We start from the raw sequence: 20865 nt of genomic DNA on the forward strand, positions 1-20865 counted from the left end.
GAATTTAAGGTTTGTTAAATTGTCTTTGTCATTGCCGAATGTGTGTAGTTAAAGAAAAAATTGTTAAAGTGCTTTGTTAATTGATATTAGGTTAATGTATGTGTTTTGAATTGATGGAATGGAGAGGATGCTTTAATTGTGTTATGAACAATTATATGTTAAATTAAGGTTTGCTAAGCTAGCTATTAAGGTGAAGTACAAATGTTAATATTTGATTGCTAGTGTATATATGGGTATTAGCCGAGTTTTGAACTTGAAACAAAATGGTATTTAGTCAATACAAGTAACCATATTCGTAGAATGTATTAAGTATAGAATCGGCCTCAACATAGACATGCATATTCGGCCACATGAGGTAGATTGATGTTGCATGTATCCGGTTAGAGGCAAGCATATTGATGCTTTTATCTTGGCTTAGATAATCGGCTAAAAGAGAGTGTGGGCTAATATGTTGAGTTGAATCATGATTTCATATATATGTGACTCTAATGTCTAATGTATATATGGGTTAAGTACCTTGAGTTTCTCTTTTTGATGTTCAAATGATTAAATCAATTTATTTGTTAAATTAAGCTCAAGAGCAAGGGGGAACTAAATCCGATAAAGGGAAGGAAAAAGTGATCGAATAGCTGTCGAAATCGTTCGACAACATCCGAGGTAAGTTTTTGGAGTAATGAAACTTAGTTTACGATTTGATTAAGTCATGACGTATAATCATAACAAATATACGGTGATATAATGATTCTATTTGAATTATATGTTGAGTTAATTAGTCTATACGTATGATGGGTAGCCGTATGTGCATAGAGATCATGTCATAAAGCAAACCAAATCATGCTGTTTGTATGTGGCTATTGAGCCGAAAATGGGAATGCTTAAAAATTGACTTGTGTTTGAATTCTAGTTATGAAAATGAAATAAAGATGTGTCATGATTTACCGATATGTGCATGAATATTCGAATGATAACCGGGCTAAGTCCCGAAGGCATTTGTGCTAGTGACTAATTCCGGGCTAAGTCCCGAAGGCATTTGTGCGAGTTACTATATCCGGGCTAAGTCCCGAAGGCATTTGTGCGAAGTACTATATCCGGGCTAAGTCCCGAAGGCATTTGTGCGACCTACTATATCCGGGCTAAGTCCCGAAGGCATTTGAGCGAGTGGCTATATCCGGTTAAAGCCCGAAGGTACTTGGTTTGGGAATGAGCGATCTTTCTGTAATAATTTCAATTAATATGCTCGTAAAATCCCAATGATGAGGTATGCTTCGTATATGCATTGGATTAGTTGATTCCTTTTAAATAGTATTCGCTCAGTCGATTAATGAGCTTCCGGCTTTTGGTTAAGTTGATCTCTTGTATGAGTATAAGGGTTGGTAATGTGAAGTAGGTATGATTTTGAGAATGTGTGCATATGAAATTATCCGTTTAGTCATGTGAACGCTATACTTCAATTGTGCCTGATTTCATTGCTCAAAACTTACTAAGCATTAAATGCTTACTCCGTTTCTTTGATTCTCTGTTTTATAGATTTTGGTTCGTCAGCTATCGGACTCGGGATTGTCGAAGTCAAAGTCGTCCACACTATCAAAGCCCTTTTGGTTGAACTCTGAAAATGGCATGTATAGGACTACCCTTTTGTTGTTAGTCAAGTACCTTGGTGTTGTATATATTTGGATAGCCATGCGAAAATGGCTTATATATTTTGAGCATAGTGTTATAATCATTTTGTATGTATATGGTTAATGAGAGGTGTGGATATGCTTGGCAATGATTGGCCATTGGAATGGTTAATCATGATCATATTTTGTGCTATATATGCTAAAGGGCTAGTTGAATCATGGAAACTACGAAATAGGTAAAGTCTACCTTAAAGGCAGATGCTGACAGCAGCAGTGATGTAAATTTGAAAAATCACTAAAAATAGTAGGAATGGAATTAAATAGTGAATAAATTTTGTAATCGAACCTTGATGAATCTAATTTCATATGGAAGAAACAAAATGATCATATGAGTCATAGTGTAGGAGATATTTAAGTTTTCGTGGAACAGGGCCAGAGCGATTTCTAGATCCCCTGATCTGACTTTGGAAATTCACGATAAATTAACCAGAGATAATTATAAGTCATGCCATATATGTATAGATTAATTTTTGAGTCTAGTTTCGTTAGAAACAAACGGCATAAGTAATGAAGCCCTGTACAGGAAGATATATAAGTCGTAATGCATAAAGGTCAGAGCAGTCGAACCCTGAAACAGGGGAGACTTTGACTAATAAACTGTACTAATTGGCTCGACCAAAAATTCTAGAAAAAAATTTTTAGATGGACTTATGGGTCTAGTTTCAGAAAAAATTTACAGAACTGGTTTTTGAGTTTTGTAACTCGAGATATGATTTTTAAGGTGACAGTGATGTAGTTAGCCAGCTTGTCTAGAAATTTTAAATGAACTGTGTTTTACAATGAAATAAGTCCGTAAATACCTCGTGTTCGACTCCGGAAACGGTCTCGGGTACGGGGTGTTACACTTACTAAGCTTTGTACTTACCCCATTTCCTTTTTCCTTTCTTATAGTTTCGCCAAGCTAACTCGGGGACCGAAGAACGTCGGAAACTCGATCACACTATCAATTGAACATTTGGATATAGCTAGCCTTATCATTTTGAGTATGGCATGTATAGGGACTTGGTCTTTTTTTTATGTGTCATATTTATTAGACAAATGTGTTGGCTTATGATGGTATCATGATTATTTTGTTTATGGCCATGAGAGGTGGCTCATATTGATTATTTTGGGTTGTAACCCTATTTATCGATACGTGCATGCAAATATGTTGATGCTTTAATATGGTTATGGTTGATTGTGGTTGATGAGTGTGATGGATTGCATGTACATTTGGTGAATGAGATATAGTTAATAAGTATGCAATAAATGTGGTGAAAATGTGTAACTTGAAGGTAGATTGATAAATATGATAAATAAATATGAAATTGGTGTGGAATGCCATATCAAAGTATGATAATTTGAGTGGGTGACATGTTGACTTTACTAAGTCATAGTTTAATCATGAATGTGAATGTTTGAGTAATCAAATGTGTCATGTTGCATGCCATGAAATGAGTGTAAATGTGTGAGTGTTTAGGGCTGGCAAATGTCTTGGAAATTAGCCTAGAAATTGTCCACACAGTTGGACACACGAGTATGTGTCCTGGCCTTGTGTGACATACAGTTTGCCCTATGGGCGTGTGATCCGGCCGTGTGTCCCCTACACCCAAATTATGCAAAACAAAATGCCCAGTAGTAAACACACGGGAAAAGACACGGCCGTGTGTCTCAACCGTGTGAAGGACATAGCCTTAGGACGTGGGCGTGTGCCCAAGCCATGTGAAGTCTACACTTAATTTTTGGAATTTAAATCGCCACACGGTCTAAGCGCACGAGTGTGTGACTTGGCCGTGTGACCTTATTTTGTTGATGAAGTCATAGTCAAAGAGTTACACGGGCTGAGGACACGAGCATGTCCCGAGCCACACGGGCATGTGTGACCACACGGCCTACCCACACAGGCGTGTGACTCTACAAAACAAGAAAATTTTCTAAGTGCTTAAAAGGTTCTGAAAGTTCTCGGTTTAGTTTTGAACCGCTTCCGATATATGTTTCGGGTCTTGTAGACCCTTATAAGAGACAATATGCATGTGATTGAAAAGTTTTAAATTGGGACAAAATTTTATGACCCGGTTTTATATGAATGTTTATGTTTAAGTCCAGTAACGCTTCGAACCCTGTTCCAGCGTCGAATATGGGTAAGGGGTGTTACACAAACCCTGAGGAGGATGAGTGTTTGGATGATATTGAAGTTGCCACTTATACGAGGAGAAATAAAAAGAAGACAGGTTGTTTTGCCGAAACTAACCGTAGTTAAGCTTCCTGATGGGATCAAAAATGTGTAATGTAATCACTATAAGATTAAACTTGCTAAGAACTAGGATGGTACAACTACACAATATAAAATATATATAGATGGTTGTGTGAAACGTCAAGTATCTTTAAAGGGACAAGGCAATATTTTTCTACTGCCACAAACACCTAGATCTGACAGTGTGAGTGGTATCCAAACTTGGACATATAACCAAGCAAAGATCAAGGAAGTTGTTTCTCACATGATAATGGGTCATAAGTTTCCTCTTGCATTTACTAAGTATGTGTTATTCATTTTGTTTATGAAAACTAAAAGTCCTCATTATGTAAGAATTTCTCGTGCTACAACCAAATCTAATTGTTGGACAAGTTATGAGGTTGAGAAGAAGAGGTTAAAAGGGTTGTTAAAGACAGTGGATAAGATTAGCATTACAACTGATATGTGGAAGTTGAGATAAAAGATTAAATACATGGTTTTGATAGCTCATTTTTTGGATGAATTGGAATTTGCAAAAAAAGAATTTTGAACTTTGAACTTTGTTGATGTGCCTCCTCCGTATAGGTGTTGTATATGACGTATTGTGCAAATGCTTACAAGACTGGGTATTGAAGGAAAAATGTGCTCAATTTCTATGGACAATGCTTCTTACAATGATGTAGTTATAAGGATGTTGAAAGATAGCATTTCTTTTCATAAAAAAAAAGGCTTCATTTGAATGGGAAATTGTTTCATGTCCGTTGTTGTACACACATCTTGAATCTATTGGTGCATGATGGTCTTTCTGAAAATGAAGATGTAATTGATAATGTAAGGGAAAGTGTGAAGCCACTGTGCGTTTGACTATGCTCAGTAATATCGTTAAACAACTTTAGTTGCCAAATAAGAGATTGATTTTAGATTGTTGTACACGGTGGAATGTAATATATGCTATGTTGTCATGTGTATTGGAGTTTAAATACAAATTTTCGTGATATGCTTAACTAGATACAAGTTATAAGTATTTACCAAGTGATGAAAATTGGGTGAGAGTTGAGGAAATTTGTTCTTTCTTGGCACTTTTGAATGAAATTACTAACATTATCTCAGGTAAACAATTTAAATATATTTTTATTTCATTATTTCTTAATTTTCATTTATGTTATTTAATTTAATACATGATATTTCCTTTATAAATATTATGTTCTGAATATTCAGCTTCAAATTTGTTTCATTATGAACTTTGGAGTATCAAAGAGTTATTGATGGAAAAATCTTTGAGTGAGGAACTTTGAGTGAGACAAATGACCGATAAAATGCAAAGATAATTTGATAAATATTGGGGTGAATGCAATTTGTTGATTTCTATTGCTGCTATACTAAATCTTAGAAGTAAGATGACATTGATTGACTTTAGTTTTCATATTATTTATTCTGAAGAGGAAGCTCCTAAACAAATTCGCATTGTGCGTGATAGTCTATATGAGCTTTATAAGGAATATGTGGATGAATATGCAGTAGCTAATGTTGGTACATCAATGGAAAATGATGTGTAAGAAAGTGGTGTCAGCAATGCTTCTACCACTAGTGAAATAAGCAAGGGAAAAGTTATGACTGAGAGGTCCAAGTTTGAGAGATATATTAGGAGAGTGGACACAGTTGACAATGTTAAGTCTAAACTAGATATATACTTGGAAGAATAAGTGTTTATTTGTAAGGAAAACTGTAGTGACATTGATGCCTTAGAGTGGTGAAAGGTTAATAACCTCAAGTTTTGAATTTTATCAAAAATGACTTGTGAAATTTTGTCTATTCCTATTACCACGGTGGCTTCAAAATCTGCTTTTAGTAATGGTGGTAGAATGATTGATGCATACTGTTCATATTTAGGAACTAATACGGTGCAAATGTTACTTTGTGGTTTTGATCAGTATCGAAACTATTATGGGTTGAAAAAGAAAGCCAAAGTGAGTAATTTTCAAGTATTTACTCTATTTGTTTAATATTTGAAATATTATTTAATTTGGTCATCTAATTTGAATTTTTTATTTAGAGCAAAGTAGAAATTAAAGAGATTACTTTACTTTGAAGTTAGAATTTTGAAGAATTTCAAAAGTAATTAATTTTTGGGCTGTTTGTCCAATAGCTTTGTATGAATCTATTTTTAACTTTTATGATATGATTATCTTTGTAAGGCAATTTTACATTTTAAATAGTTGCACATTTTATAACATTATTTTCTTTAATAACAATAATAATGATAATAATAATAATAATAATATAATAATAATAATAATGGGAAAAAAGAAGTTTTTTTTTGTTGTTGCTTTAATGAATTTGATGGGTGAAACTCATTAATTTTTTAATTTGGTGTTTTCAAAATGTGGTATCATTGGATTCATTGCAAGGGAATGTGCTATTGATGTTGTCAATTTTTTTAGTTTGTGTTTACTGCAACATTTTTTGTGTTATCTTTTTGAATTGCTTCTCTTGTAATATGTTTTGTTTAGAATCGATCAAAATACTTGTTTGCAACTTTGTTTTTAATGATATTACAAATGTAAGTTTTATTTGTTTTATTTAATTTTATTATTTGTTTGTTTGGTTAACATTCGCAAACATAAACAAACATGTTCGTGAACGCTAAATGAACATGTTCGCGAATGCTAAACGAATCGAGCTCGAACACACCAAATAATAAACGAATCAACTTTGAACATTATATTAAAAATTTAAACAAACACGAATGAAACAAAAATAAACAAACGAACACGAACATAGCCTTGTTCGTTTGAGCCCGGTTCATTTACACTCCTATTTTTGTGTACTTATTTTCTAGAATTAGCAATCTAGTGGGGGATTGTTGGAAATTGTAGATTGCAAATTAATTATTCATGAGCACTATTCAAATTAACAAGTAAAGATTTATTGTAATAGTCAGATTTTCAGTGGTGACGGAATAGCAGTTTCAAGACCACAAATTTTCATTGTATCGACTCGTAAATATTATTTTTAGAATATTTATAGAGTCATTGTAGTCATATTAAAATTTGGTTTAGAAATATTAACGTTTAGATAGTTAATTAAGAGAAAAGGTGCAAAACGTGTTAATTAATACATTTAGATGATTAATGGTTAATTGTTATTTAAGGAAGGACTTAAGGGATAATTAAGCCTTAATTTAAATAGTGCGATGGCTAATTAAAGGAAAATGACAAAATAAAAGGTATTAATGACAATTTTGTAATTTATTCAAAATTAAAGAAACAAATTGAAACAAAAGCTTTATTTTTCTCTTCTTCTTGGTCGAACCTCACCACTGATGACCTAGGAAGCTTTATTCATCTTTTTCCTTTGCATGGTAAGGAAATTGAAACATTTTCTTGTGATATTTATATTTTTTGAGATTGTTGCAACTAGGTCCAACTAGCTCGTACCTTCATTTTTTAATTTGTAAAAAATTTTGGAAGTTACCATTGTTGAATACTGAATGTTCTTGATGAATATCATGTATTTGGAGCTTTGATTATGCTATTTGATGAATTTGTAAAGTGATTTTTGTTAGATTTTGATTTTAGGATTAAATTGTGAAAATGTCAAAATTTTAGGGTTTAATAGTGAATTTGATATTTGCATAAAATATTGACTTGAGAAAAATGGTTAATTTGATGAATTTTGGGTTAAGGGACTAAATTGAAAAAATGGTACAAGTTTGGGGTAATTGTGTAATTTTGAAAAATAAAAGGGTATTAATTGTAAAATGGTTTGGAATTGAAATATGTGCTAATAAATGAATAATTTTATATTTTAGATCAAAACTCCATAGATACTAGTGGAAAAATAAAAACAACGAAACAGTCTTTGAACATTTGAAAAATAAAAACAACTACAATTCAGTCCAAGTAAGTTCATACGGTTAAAATTTAACATTTGTATAAATTGATGATTGATATTATATATATGTCCTATTTTTGGAAATAAATTATTGTCAGAATTATATTATCGATTTTAATACTCGGTTTGGATTGAACGCGAGATTTGAGTACATTCATGTTTAGTGTATGATGGGGGTTTGGAATGGAGATGGTACTGAAGGGAGATATCAGCATATTACCCAAGTAAACCAAGGCTCAACATTGGTTGTGAACTCTCGCGTTATACTTTCAGTTTGGCGTGATTCGGGTGGATCAGCTCTTACGAGCTTCTATTCAACTCTTACAAGCTTCTGTTGGCGTGTTCGGGAAAACTAGCTCTTATGAGCTTCTGTTGATGATGTGGTCTTACCTGTAAGTCATTCTTCAAATGGAAAATCTTAGAAAGGTAGTTCGTTTAATGAATTTCAAAGATATGTTGTTTATTTCATATTAATCTAAATATAGATGAATTAGTGATTAAAGTTGTGAATGACATGTTTCTTTTGAATGGTTATTATTATTTGAATTATTATAATTAGTTCGATAAGATTTATCGCTTAATTCATTGAACTTACTAAGCTCATTAGGCTTACTTGTTTTGTTTAATGTCATTGTAGATTTTTGGGAGGTTTGACGATCGGATCGGCACTCAAGTCACACTATCCCGCTTATCTCGGTAGTTTTTGAACGTTTAATTCGTATTATATGGCATGTATAGGCTTTTGTACAGTTTTGGTCAATGTTTGGCTTATGCAAATATTATGAATGATATTTTGTGCAGATAACCAACTTGCATATTGTATAAGAATGAGTATAGTTGTCATGCTAGTATGTGTGGTATATATATATATTTGAATTGTTGTGATTGTGGTAACTTTGTTAGGTATATTGATTTGTTATTGCTTGAATGAGTTCAAAAATTGAATTAATTTTTATTTTGTTGTAAAATTGTATATACTTGTGGTACCAATGAGGGTACATTGGTTAGACACTTATTAGGTTGGTTTTGATTTGTTTTTAGCTCACTTAATGTCACTTTGAGTTGGTATTTTGGTTGGTATTTGGGTTTCTTAAAGTCCAAGCAACTTGTAATGGTAAACTTGTGTTTTAAGGTTCATTTTGGGGTCACACAGCCTAAGACACGGGCATGTGTCTCAATCGTGTTTCACACACGGCCGTACGACACGGGCATGTGTCCCCTGTAAGTTCAAGGCTTACAAGTCAGGCAGTTACACGGCCTAGCACATTGCCTAGCACAAGGGCACGTGAGGTCATTTCGAGGGGTACACGACCTGGCACACAGGCGTGTGGCTTGGCTGTGTGACCCAAATTAGTGAGTGATATGGGTATAGACACGGACTGGGACACGACTGTGTGTCCGTATTTCAAACGTCCACATGGCCTGAGACACGGACGTGTGACCTCTGCAGTCTAAATTTTTAAATTTTTTCCTAAATTCTTCAAATGTATTCAATTTAGTCTCGAACTGTTTCTATAGTATTTTTAGGGTCTCGAGAGCTCTATTAAGGTACATTATGGATGTATTTGAATGAAATTTGATTATGTTTGTATTAATGTATGATTTGAATGGTTTACTATTTCGTTTGTCCGGTAATGCTCTGTAATCTTGCTCTGGCGGCTGATATGGGTTAGGGGTGTTACATTTATCATCCAATGGATACATTTCCATGGAATATGTTTCTTCTAAGAAGTATGTCCAACATGAAGGGTTATAGCTCTTCAAAATAGTATCCATTGAGTGGATAAAAATAGAGGTACTATGGTACTCACAATATACATTACAATCAATCCAATTTCAGAAATTAGAGTAAGAGTTAGGGAATTCCTCGATTTTGCTAATCAAAGGAAATTCAAAAAGCTTCGTTGTTTGTCGGGGGGACCTTTGTCTTAACCCTCTAGCAACTTTGTGTAGGGACAAATTGTTCTCTTTGGAAAGCATCACTCGTGCCTCGAAGTCTACTTTTTAGTTCCATATAGTCTCCAGAACTATCGTCTCTATTCAATATCTCCAACACTCGATTCACTTGGAATAGGGGATATGTTAGGTAAAGATAAAAAAAAATATATTCATCTTATCATAAAACAAAAACATACATACTATTTAGGTAAAGATAGAGCAAATGAAATGTTCTACATATTTTAATAACAAAATGAAATATTTCATTTCCGGTTAGTATCTCTTGAATGGATATTCATCAATTCTGTTACTAAATACTTTTTAGTTTTACGAATTGGGTCAGATGGATTAGTTTTGTTTTTAGTTAATTTGGATTTGATCAATTTTGAGTTTTAAAATTTTCAAATCATTTTGGTTGAGGTCATTTTAGGTTTAGATTGTTTTGGATCGAGATTATTTTAAAAACGAATCATTTTGATTTAAGACTCATATTTTTTTGATTGATTCATTAGAAGTTCAGATCATTTTAAGTTTTGAATAATTTTTTATATGGGGAGTTTGTAACGCCCCAAAAATTTAAGAGTTAATTGTGAAAATCTGCAGTAATTAAATTGTTGTATTTCTAGTACTGTGCTCTGCTTTTGGGTTTAGGGTCTGGAGTTTAAGTTGCAATGCTAAAATTTTGTGCTTGTTTTAAAAGAACCTTTATCCATGCATTCCGTAGTTAAGTTCAATTTTAAGTAAGACAGTGACAAGAATGAGCCTGTTGATTCACTAGTTAAGCATCTATCTGTATTATGTCTAGTCCCGAGTTCCAATTCCGTAGTATGCATTAGGAAATAATTTTTGACAATTGTTGAAAGAATGTGGTTAGTTTAAGATAGTCTAAAACAATTATTCCTTACGTTCTTTTTTTTTTCTAAGATACATTTTTGTTTCTTCTCTTTTTGTTTTCAACCCTTTTCCTTGTCTTTGTTTTTTTCTTCTTCGAGATTCAATTCTACTTTAATTGAGAATTCTACGTTGCCTGTTGGAACGATCGTGGGATTTTTGAGTAAGTTTGCTGACGGGTTCTTCTCGTTTTTGAGTTCTACGGAGTTAATAATAGTATGTCAAAGCGGGTTTCGTTCGGTTGTTGAATGCTTGTTTAATTTCTGATTGGTTACCTTTTTAGGCAGATATAGTACAAGGGACGTTAATCCGCCGTGTTAGTCAGCTTAGTTCTTTTTGTACGAGGTGAGTGTGCAAGTCAAGTTGGGGTTTCATCGAATCTTTTCGACATGTTTTGACGGTGGGTTGTTTTGTTAAATTACTGAAATTAAAGGTATAATTGATTAATGATTGATTATTTAGGTTCCAGGTAGTCTCTGTAACGTTCCCCGTTAAAGCGAAAACAGGTGCGTATCAGAAAACCCCAGTTTTTGCAAGTTTTGGTCGACGAAAATGGTGGCTGTCGACGTCACACAGGCAGGCACACGGGCATGTACCTAGGCTGTGTAAGCCACACGGACGCGTGACAGGCTGTACGTTCGGCCGTGTAACTCACTTTTCATCAAATTGAGGCCACATAGGCTGGCACACAGGCGTGTGTCCAAGCCGTGTGTGGCTAAGATGGTGCAAGGTCTACATGTGTACAAGACACGGGTGTGTGCCTAGGCCGTGTAACTCACTATTTGTGATTTAGGACCACACAAGTAAGCACACGGGCGTGTGCCCAGGCACGGGCATGTGCCAGGCCATATGATCCATAAGAATGTTTACGGAATTTACAATGAGGGCACGAGCTAAGGGATTTACACTTTATGGAATTTCTGAAAACTATATGTTTCCTTTTATTTTTTGTTTTCAATGATACAAAAGAATGTTTCGTTTGTTTCTATTATGCTAGTATGGATTTTAGTACGGGAATTGAAACCCTCCAAACTTAGTCAAGACGTCTAAATCGGGTCTAGGGCATTACATTTAGTGGTATTAGAACTAGGTTAACAACACTCGGTCTATGTTTGGGCTCTTAGTGTGTGAGAAAAATTAGTTGGTAATAACCACTATCTAAACTATTACGAAAACACTGAGACATCAATGAGTGACCAAGCCTCTGACGTTGACCCTATAAGTATTTCTGTTCTGTGTAAAGATTACGATACCTAACTGTTATTGGTAAACTACTTGTTGTGAACTGGTGAAATCATCTTGCTGAATGTGTGGACTGATCTGTGTACTTTGAAGTTGTAGGTAGAGCATTATGAGTTCACGTGGTAGTCATGGACGTGGAATGCGAAAGCGTCGTCGACCTGAGTTTATAAGCCTAGTTCAGGGTGATCGGGCTGTGGCTAAATATGAAGCCTAGCTTTTACGACTAAATAGATATGCCTTCACTTTAGTAGCATCTAATTATGACAAGTGTGTACGACTTGAAGAGGGTTTGAGATATTATTTGCAAGTTCTGATAGCTCCTCAGATGGAGTGGGTTTTCGCGATTTTAGTGGACAAAGCGAAGATAGTAGAGGAAGTGAAGCGTATTGAGCGTGAGCGTCGTGAACGTGAGAAAGATTAGCATAAAGTTAAGAGGGATTCGGGTCCCTCTGGTTCTATTAAGCACCCTAACAAGCGGGTGAGATTTGATAAGCCCCCGAGGGTTGAGATGCCAGCTGTAGTGACTAAGGTTCAATAGTGTAGTTACTGCGAGAAGCGCCATCTAGGTGAATGCTGGTGGAAACTAGGAGCATGTCTCCGTTATGGTTCGATGGAGCACCGAGTTAGGGGTTGCCCCCATCGATCTAATTCAGTGCCAGCTGCGGTACAGGCTCCGGTTTTGAATTCTGTTCGGCCTCTGAGAGAGGATCAGCAACCATTTCGTGGTCATGGTACTAGTAGGGGTGGTAACGGATCTGGGAGAGGTCAGAGAGCACCGGCTAGAGGTGCGGCTCATACTGAGGCTTGTCAACCAGCACTGGTTTATGCGGCGAGGTGCCGTAAGCAGAGCGATAATGTTGATGTCATTGCAGGTACCTTCTTTATACATTCTATTCTGTATTATGCTCTAATTGATATTGGATATACTCACTTGTATATAGCTAGTATTGTTTCTGCAAATCTGGGTTTGACTGTTGAGAATACTGCTAGAGAATTTTCTGTGATTAGTTCGCTAGGTCAGTCAATCTAAGTTGATAGAGAATACAAGCGGGTACCCTTAGAACTTCAGGGTAGGGTATTTCTAGCTAATTTAATGGAATTGCCCTTTAACGAGTTTGACTTGATTTTGGGAATGGATTGCTTATTGAGTATCGAGTCAGTCTAGAATGTAACAACCCGGTTTTAGGTAAATCAGAATAGTGATTTTGAAACCACAAATCTGAGGTCATAAAATTATTTTAATATTATTTTTTGTTTTTACAGTATGTGATTATATATGTGTGAAAGTTCCGTGTGATAATTTTATCATTTAAGTGGTTAATTTGACTAAAGGACTAAATCACGTAAAATGCAAAAGTGGCATTCTATATGTTAAATGTGTCTATTTGCTATGCTTTATTAAACCGAAGGTCCTTATGATGTTATTATGCCATTGATAGTGAGAATGGACATAAATGGGCTTAATATCATGGAACTTGATGGCTTTTAATTAAGGTTCTAATAGTAATTGTATAATTATTATGCATTAATTAACACAAAATCAATTTTTAAGCTTATTTCTCATCTTCTTGGCCGAATATGAAGAGAAGAATAAGCTATTTTTAGGTTTTTAAATTTCGGCTACTTCATTACTCAATTGTAAGTCCATTTTTACTCGATTTTTTTATGATTTCTATGTTTTTGTGATCGTTGCTTCGTGTTCTAGCTAGCCCGTACTTTAATTTTCAAAATTGTTGGTGAATATGTGAGTTGCCATTGATGAATGTTTGAGCTTTTGAATGATTGTTGATGAATTTTGAAAGCTTGATGATAGATATTAAAGTTTTGTTAAATGATTTTTAACAAAAATGTCAAATAGGGATTAAATTGTGAAAAGTGTGAATTGAAGGGTTGAAATGTGATATAAATGTGAAATATGGGTTGCTAGGGACCTATAGAGAATTCGGCTAAGCATGTGTATAATTAAATTTTATGTAATTTGTGTTTTTATAAAATAGGGACTAAATAGAATAAATGTGGAACTTTAGGGGTTAAAGTGAAAAATTCCCAAATATGTGTTTGTGGACTAAATTGAATGTGTTGATGAATAAAAGAGTTAATTTTGAATGTATATATATCAAGAACAAAAGAAACAGGATTTAGATCGGGGAAAGTCGAAAGATATTGAATAGTCGATCCGGCTCTTCTATTTCGACTACGAGGTAAGTTCATATGCAAATAAATGTCTTTACATTAAATTATATATGTTTTATTATGATTGAATTGCAATGAATATTGAATGAGCAATTACGAGCAAAAATTGACAAAGTTACAATATCCGAAAGTCCCATACGAACCTTAGGAATAGTATTGGATGCAGATGTCATGACATTAGGTTACTAAGATGTGATTACATGTAAGACCATGTCTGGGACATTGGCATCGTTAATCGATTTCATGTAAGACACTGTCTGGGATAGTGGCATCGATGTGCGATTCATGTAAGACCATATCTAGGATATGGCATTGTACGAGCTTATGTGATTTATGAGTATTCTTAACAATTCCGAGTGGTTCAATGGGCAAAGTCAAGTCGAGAAAGAATATGTGAATGAGCTAAGTGATTCAGGTACGTACGAAATTCATATGAACATTGAAAAGGGAAAGTAATTGATGAATTTGATTAAGACATTGAATACATGTTCAATGAGAAAGGTTTGTAAATTTTAAATGTGATTAGCTATGTTTAGCATATTTGAATTGATATGCAAAAGTTTATATGATAGCTTTATTTGTCTATGGCTTAATAAGATTTTAAAGCTTACTTTGTGATTTCTTTCCATGTTTTATAGATTATCGAAGCTAGTTCAGCCATCAAAGATCATCAGAGACCATCATCACACTATCGACTAATTGTTGGTATTTTTGGAGCTTTGTATATATGGTATATGGCATGTATAGGCTAGTGTCATTTTGGTATGTTTTGAGTTTTGATATTAGCCATGAGATTTGGCTTGTAGATGGTGATGTATATGGCCTTTTGAGTTGGGTTGTTTTATGTGTTTGATAAGTGATATATGTGATGTATATAAGTTACCATGTGTTTTGGCATGTTTGCCATGGTTGTTGATATGGCTAGGTGATGGCTTATTTGGTTAGTTCTTAGTTCATGTATTAATGCTTGAGAAATGGTATATTTTGGTATGATTTATAGATGATGAATTGGTATGTTGATAAGCATGATTTGGTTGATAGAAAGGTGAGAAAATTTATTTAGGAGTTATGTGAGAATGATGTTTGTGACACATTAATTTGGTATGTTATTGAGTATGGAATGGAGTAGTTGAAATGGTTATGGATAGATGGCATGATATGTGTAAGGAATAGTATGTTTTGGTTGCTTATATATATGTGTTGAAAAGGTACAAATTGGTTGCTATGTGTGCACGAGAGTAGGTGGCAAATTTGACTTTTCGAATGGCCTATTTTTTGTCCACACGAATAGAGACACGGGTGTGTGTCTCAACCGTGTGTAACACACAGTCATGCTACACGACCTTGTATCCCTAAGTACCCTTCGAATTAAAGTCAGTATACCCTACAGTTTGGCACGGCCTAGACACACGGACATGTCTATTGGCCATGTGTGGCACACAGGCTGGCACATGGGCTTGTGGCCGGCCATGTGACCAAAGTCAGTAACCTCCCTAATTTTCCCACGGTCATGGCACACGGGCATGTTTGGTGGCCCTGTGAGGCGCACAGCCAGTTCACACGGGCGTGTCACCCTTAAATGTTTGAAAATTTTCTAAGTCTCCTGAAGTTTGCAAATGTTATCGATTTAGTCTCAAACCACTTCTAAGCATGTTTTAAGGTCTCATAGTACCTTAGAAGGTACAATATGATTGAAATGAATAGATTTTGATTATGATTGCATAAATGTATGATCTATGTTGTATTGATCGGTAATGCTTCGTAATCCTATGCCGGCGACGGATACAAGTTAGGGGTGTTACATTTAATTGGTATCAGAGCTACGATTTAGTCGATTCTAAGACTAACGTAACTTGTTAGACTCTAGCTATACATGCCATATATATAAATTGCGATAGTGTGATGATTCCTGACAATTAAAAATGTGTTTTATTATAGCAAATGCATCCCAATCAAGCCGTAGCTGACTATGTTGAAAGTAATACGCCCGCTCCCGCTCAAGGGGCAGCGCCGTCTGATTCTAGGCCTATTTCTAGTAGCCAAAGGGGAGAGGCTAAGCAAGCCTTCTTCCAAATGATGAGTGAGTGGTTCACAAAGTTCGTTCAAACAAATCCGACTGCTCAACAACCTCCATCCCCACCTGTTCCTTAACAAGTTTCAGTTGTGCCACAAGTGATAGATCCGATTCGATTGAGTAAGCTACCTGTTGATAAAATACATAAACACGGGGCCGAAGAGTTTCGGGCTACAGTTGATGATGATGCAGAGAGGGCTGAGTTTTGGCTCGAGAACACAATCAGAGTATTCAAGGAATTATCTTGTACTCCTGATGAATTCAGTAAATGGGTTAATCATTGCTGAGAGATAATGCGTATCATTGGGGGAAAACCTTAATATATGTGGTTCTTAGAGAACAGATTACTTGGGAGTTCTTTCAATCTAAAATTCGAAAGAAATATATAAGTCAGCGATTCCTTGATCAGAAGCACAAAGTTTTTCTAGAATTGAAAGAAGGAGAATGACTATCCCTGAATATGAAAAAAAGTTCATACGTTTAAGCAAGTATGCTCGGGAATATGTCTCCACTGAAGAGATCATGTGTAAAAGATTTTTTGACGGACTGAATAAAGATATAAAGCTTCTGATTGGGATTCTAGAAATCAAAGAATTTGTTGTGTTAGTTGAAAGAGCTTGTAAAGCCGATGATCTCAACAAAGAAAAGAGAAAAGCTAATTATGAAGCAAGAGATTCTAGAAAAAGATCAACTAGTAAGTCTTATCAGTCTACATTCGAAAAAATTTCAGGACTCGTTTAATCATTCTACTGCATCGATGGGACATTCTAATAGAGATCGAGTAAGACAACAGTCGAGCTTCAAAGCTCCAGCTACTTCAATAGCTAGTGTTGGCAGTGTGAGACAAAACCAACCCAAATATAGATAGTGTGAGAAACAATATTTTGGTGATTGTAGAGTGAATGATCGGGCCTATTTTAAATGTGGATCATTGGGTCATTTTATCTGTGATTGTCTGGAGTCGGGTGAACAAGATACAATACAGAATGTGAGACCGAGTAACACTTCAGCTAGAGGTAGATCACCTAGAAACATGGGAAATATGAGTAATAGCCAGAAAGTGACTAAAGACTCTACCGTGAGGTCAGAGGCGAGAGCACCTGCACGAGCCCACGCTATTCGCGCTCGTGAAGAATCGTCATCTCTAGATGTCATTACCGGTACTTTTACTCTCTATGATACTAAAGTTATTGCATTGATAGATCCAGGAACAACTCATTCGTATATATGTGTGAATTTAGTATCCAATAAGACTTTTTCTGTAGAGTCTACTGAATTTGTAATTAGAGTATTGAACCTCTTAGGCAAGTGCATGTTGGTTGATAAAGTGTGCAAGAACTATCCATTGATGATTCAGGATATTTGTTTTTCGGCTGATCTGATTTTGTTACCACTTGACGAATTTGTTATAATTCTGGGTATGGATTGGTTAACGTTGCATGATGCTATTGTGAATTGGAAACGAAAGATGATTGATTTGAGATGTCAAAATAATGAAATTATCCGGATTGAGTCAGATGATCTGAATGGCTTGCCAACAATGATTTTATCAATGTTAGCTCAGAAATATGTGAGAAAACGTTGTGAACCTTATTTAGCTTATGTGCTTGATACGAAAGTGACTGAAAAGAAGATTGAACCAGTGTCAGTTGTGTGTGAGTATCCAGATGTGTTTCCTGAAGAGTTATCGGGTTTACCACCTATTCGAGAGGTTGAATTTGGTATTGAGTTAATGTCGGGAACAACTCCTATATCGATAGCTCCGTACAGAATAGCTCCGACAGAGTTAAAAGAAATGAATTCTCAATTGCAAGAATTAACCAATAGAGGATTTGCACGACCGAGTTTTTTGCACTAGGGTGCTCCTGTATTGTTTGTGAAAAAGAAAGATGGCACAATGAGAATGTGTTAGAGATTCTGATGTGCCTAAGACTGCATTCGGAACGAGGTATGGTCATTATGAATTTTTAGTTATGCCTTTCGGACTAACGAATGCACCTGCTGTCTTTATGGATTTAATGAATCGAATTTTTAGACTGTACCTAGATCGATTTGTTGTTGTGGTCATAGATGATATTTTGATTTATTTAAGAGATGAAACTGAAGAAGCCAAGCATTTAAGAATTGTATTGCAGACTCTGCGTGATAAGCAGTTATATGCAAAGTTCAGTAAATACGAATTCTGGTCGCGTGAGGTTGGTTTTTTGGGCCATATTGTGTCAACATTGGGCATTGTAGTCGATTCGAGCAAGATTTCTGCAATAATAGATTGGAAGCCTCTGAGAAATGTGTCTGAAATTCACAGTTTTCTGGGACTAGCTGGCTATTATAGACGATTTGTGAAAAGCTTTTCGATAATTGCGACTCCATTGACGAGATTGCTTCAGAAAGATGTAATGGTCTGAGAAATGTCAAAAAAGTTTTGATCAACTGAAAATTCTTTTGACTGAAGCTCCGGTGTTAGTACAGCCAAAATCAGGTAAAGAATTTGTGATCTATAGTGATGCATCGTTGAATGGTCTGGGTTGCATTTTAATGCAGGAAGGCAAAGTCATAGCTTATGCCTCGAGACAGTTGAAGTTGCATGAAAAGAATTATCCGACGCACTATTTAGAGTTAGCAGCCATTGTGTTTGCTTTAAAATTTGGCGCCACTATTTATTCGGTGAGAAATGTTATGTTCATTCAGATCACAAGAGTTTGAAATACCTGATGACTCAGAAAGATTTGAATTTACGACAACGGAGATGGTTATACTATCCTCCAGGAAAAGCAAATGTTGTTACTGATGCATTAAGCCAAAAATCTTTGTTTACTCTATGTGCAATGAATACTCAGTTGGCTCTTTCTGATGATAGCTTGATTATAGCTGAGTTGATAGCGAGACCATTATTTGTACAACAGATTTGTGAAGCTCAGAAAGTTGATAATGAAATGTTAACTAAACGAGCTCAATGTGATTCGAACCCTGATTTAGAATTTCAACTTGATTTCGATGATTGTTTAAGATTCAGAGGCCGAATATGTGTTCTGAGAAATTCAGAGTTGATTCAGATGATTTTGAACGAAGCACATAATAGTCATTTCTTTGTTCATCCAAGAAGTACGAAAATGTATAATGATTTGAAACAGCTCTATTGGTGGCATGGTATGAAACGTGACATTTCAGAGTTTGTTTCGAAATGTTTGATTTGTCAGCAAGTTAAAGCTAAGCATCAGGTACCGTCTAGTTTACTACAGCCGATTATGATTCTTGAGTGAAAATGGGATAAAGTGATTATGAGCCCCTATCTCCGAGTAAAAAAGATACAATCTGGGTTATTGTTGACTGGTTGACAAAATCGACTCATTTCATTCCTGTGCGTACAGATTATTCGCTTGACAAACTTGCTGAGTTGTATATCTCTGAGGTTGTGAGATTACACGGGGTACCTATTTCTATTGTTCAGATAGAGATTCGAGGTTCACATCAGATTTTCGAAGAAATTACATGATGTATTAGGTACAAAGCTACATTTTAGTACTGCATTTTACCCACAGACGGATGGTCAATCTAAGCGAGTTATTCAGATACCCGAGGATATGTTGAGATGTTGCATTCTTGAGTTTGAAGGTATATGGGAAAAGTATTTACCGTTGATTGAATTTGCTTATAAAAATAGTCTTCAATCAAGTATTAAAATGGCACCTTACGAAGCTTTATACGGTCGAAAGTGTCGAACACCATTGTACTGGACTGAGTTAAGTTAGAATAAGATTCACAGGGTTGATCTAATTAGAGAAACTAAAGAAAAAGTGAAAGTGATCCGTGATAGTTTGAAAACAGCATCGGATTGATAGAACTCTTACACAGACTTGAAACAAAAAGATATTGAGTTTTAGATCGAGGATAGAGTGTTTTTGAAAGTTTCACCGTGGAAGAAAATACTTCGATTCAGTCATAAAGGCAAATTGAGTCCGAGATTTATCAGACCGTATGAGATTATTGAGCGAATTGGACAAGTGGCTTATCGGCTAGCATTACCGTCTGAGTTAGAAAAGATTCATAATGTATTTTACGTATCAATGCTTCGAAGATACATATCTAATCCTTCGCATGTTATTTCCCCGACCGAAGTTCAGATTCAATCAGATTTGTCGTACAATGAAGAACCAATCTGAATTCTAGCTTATGAGATCAAAAAGTTGAGAAATAAAAGAATAGCATTAGTGAAAGTATTATGGCATCGAAACAGGGTCGAAGAAGCTACGTAGGAACCTAAGAATGCTATGAGCAAGTAATATCCAAACCTATTTGTTGGAAAGATTTTCGAGGACGAAAATCCCTTAAAGGGGAGAGTTGTAATAGCCCGATTTTAGCTAAATTAGAATAGTAGTTTTAGAACCAAAAATCCAAGGTTGTAGAATTATTTTAATATTATTTTTCGTGTTTACAGTATGTGATTATATATGTGTGAACGTTTCGTGTGATAATTTTATTATTTAAGTGGTTAATTTGACTAAAGGACTAAATCGCGTAAAATGCAAAAGTGACATTCTATATGTTAAATGTGTTTATTTGCTATGGTTTATTAAACCAAAGGTCCTTAAGATTTTATTATGCCATTGATAGTGAGAATGGACATAAATGGGCTTAATATCATGGAATTTGATGGCTTTTAATTAAGGTTATAATAGTAATTGTATAATTAACACAAAATCAATTTCTAAGCTTATTTCTCATCTTCTTGGCCGAATATGAAG

This window comes from Gossypium hirsutum, chromosome A08 (assembly GCF_007990345.1).
Source record: "Gossypium hirsutum isolate 1008001.06 chromosome A08, Gossypium_hirsutum_v2.1, whole genome shotgun sequence".
NCBI lineage: Eukaryota > Viridiplantae > Streptophyta > Magnoliopsida > Malvales > Malvaceae > Gossypium > Gossypium hirsutum.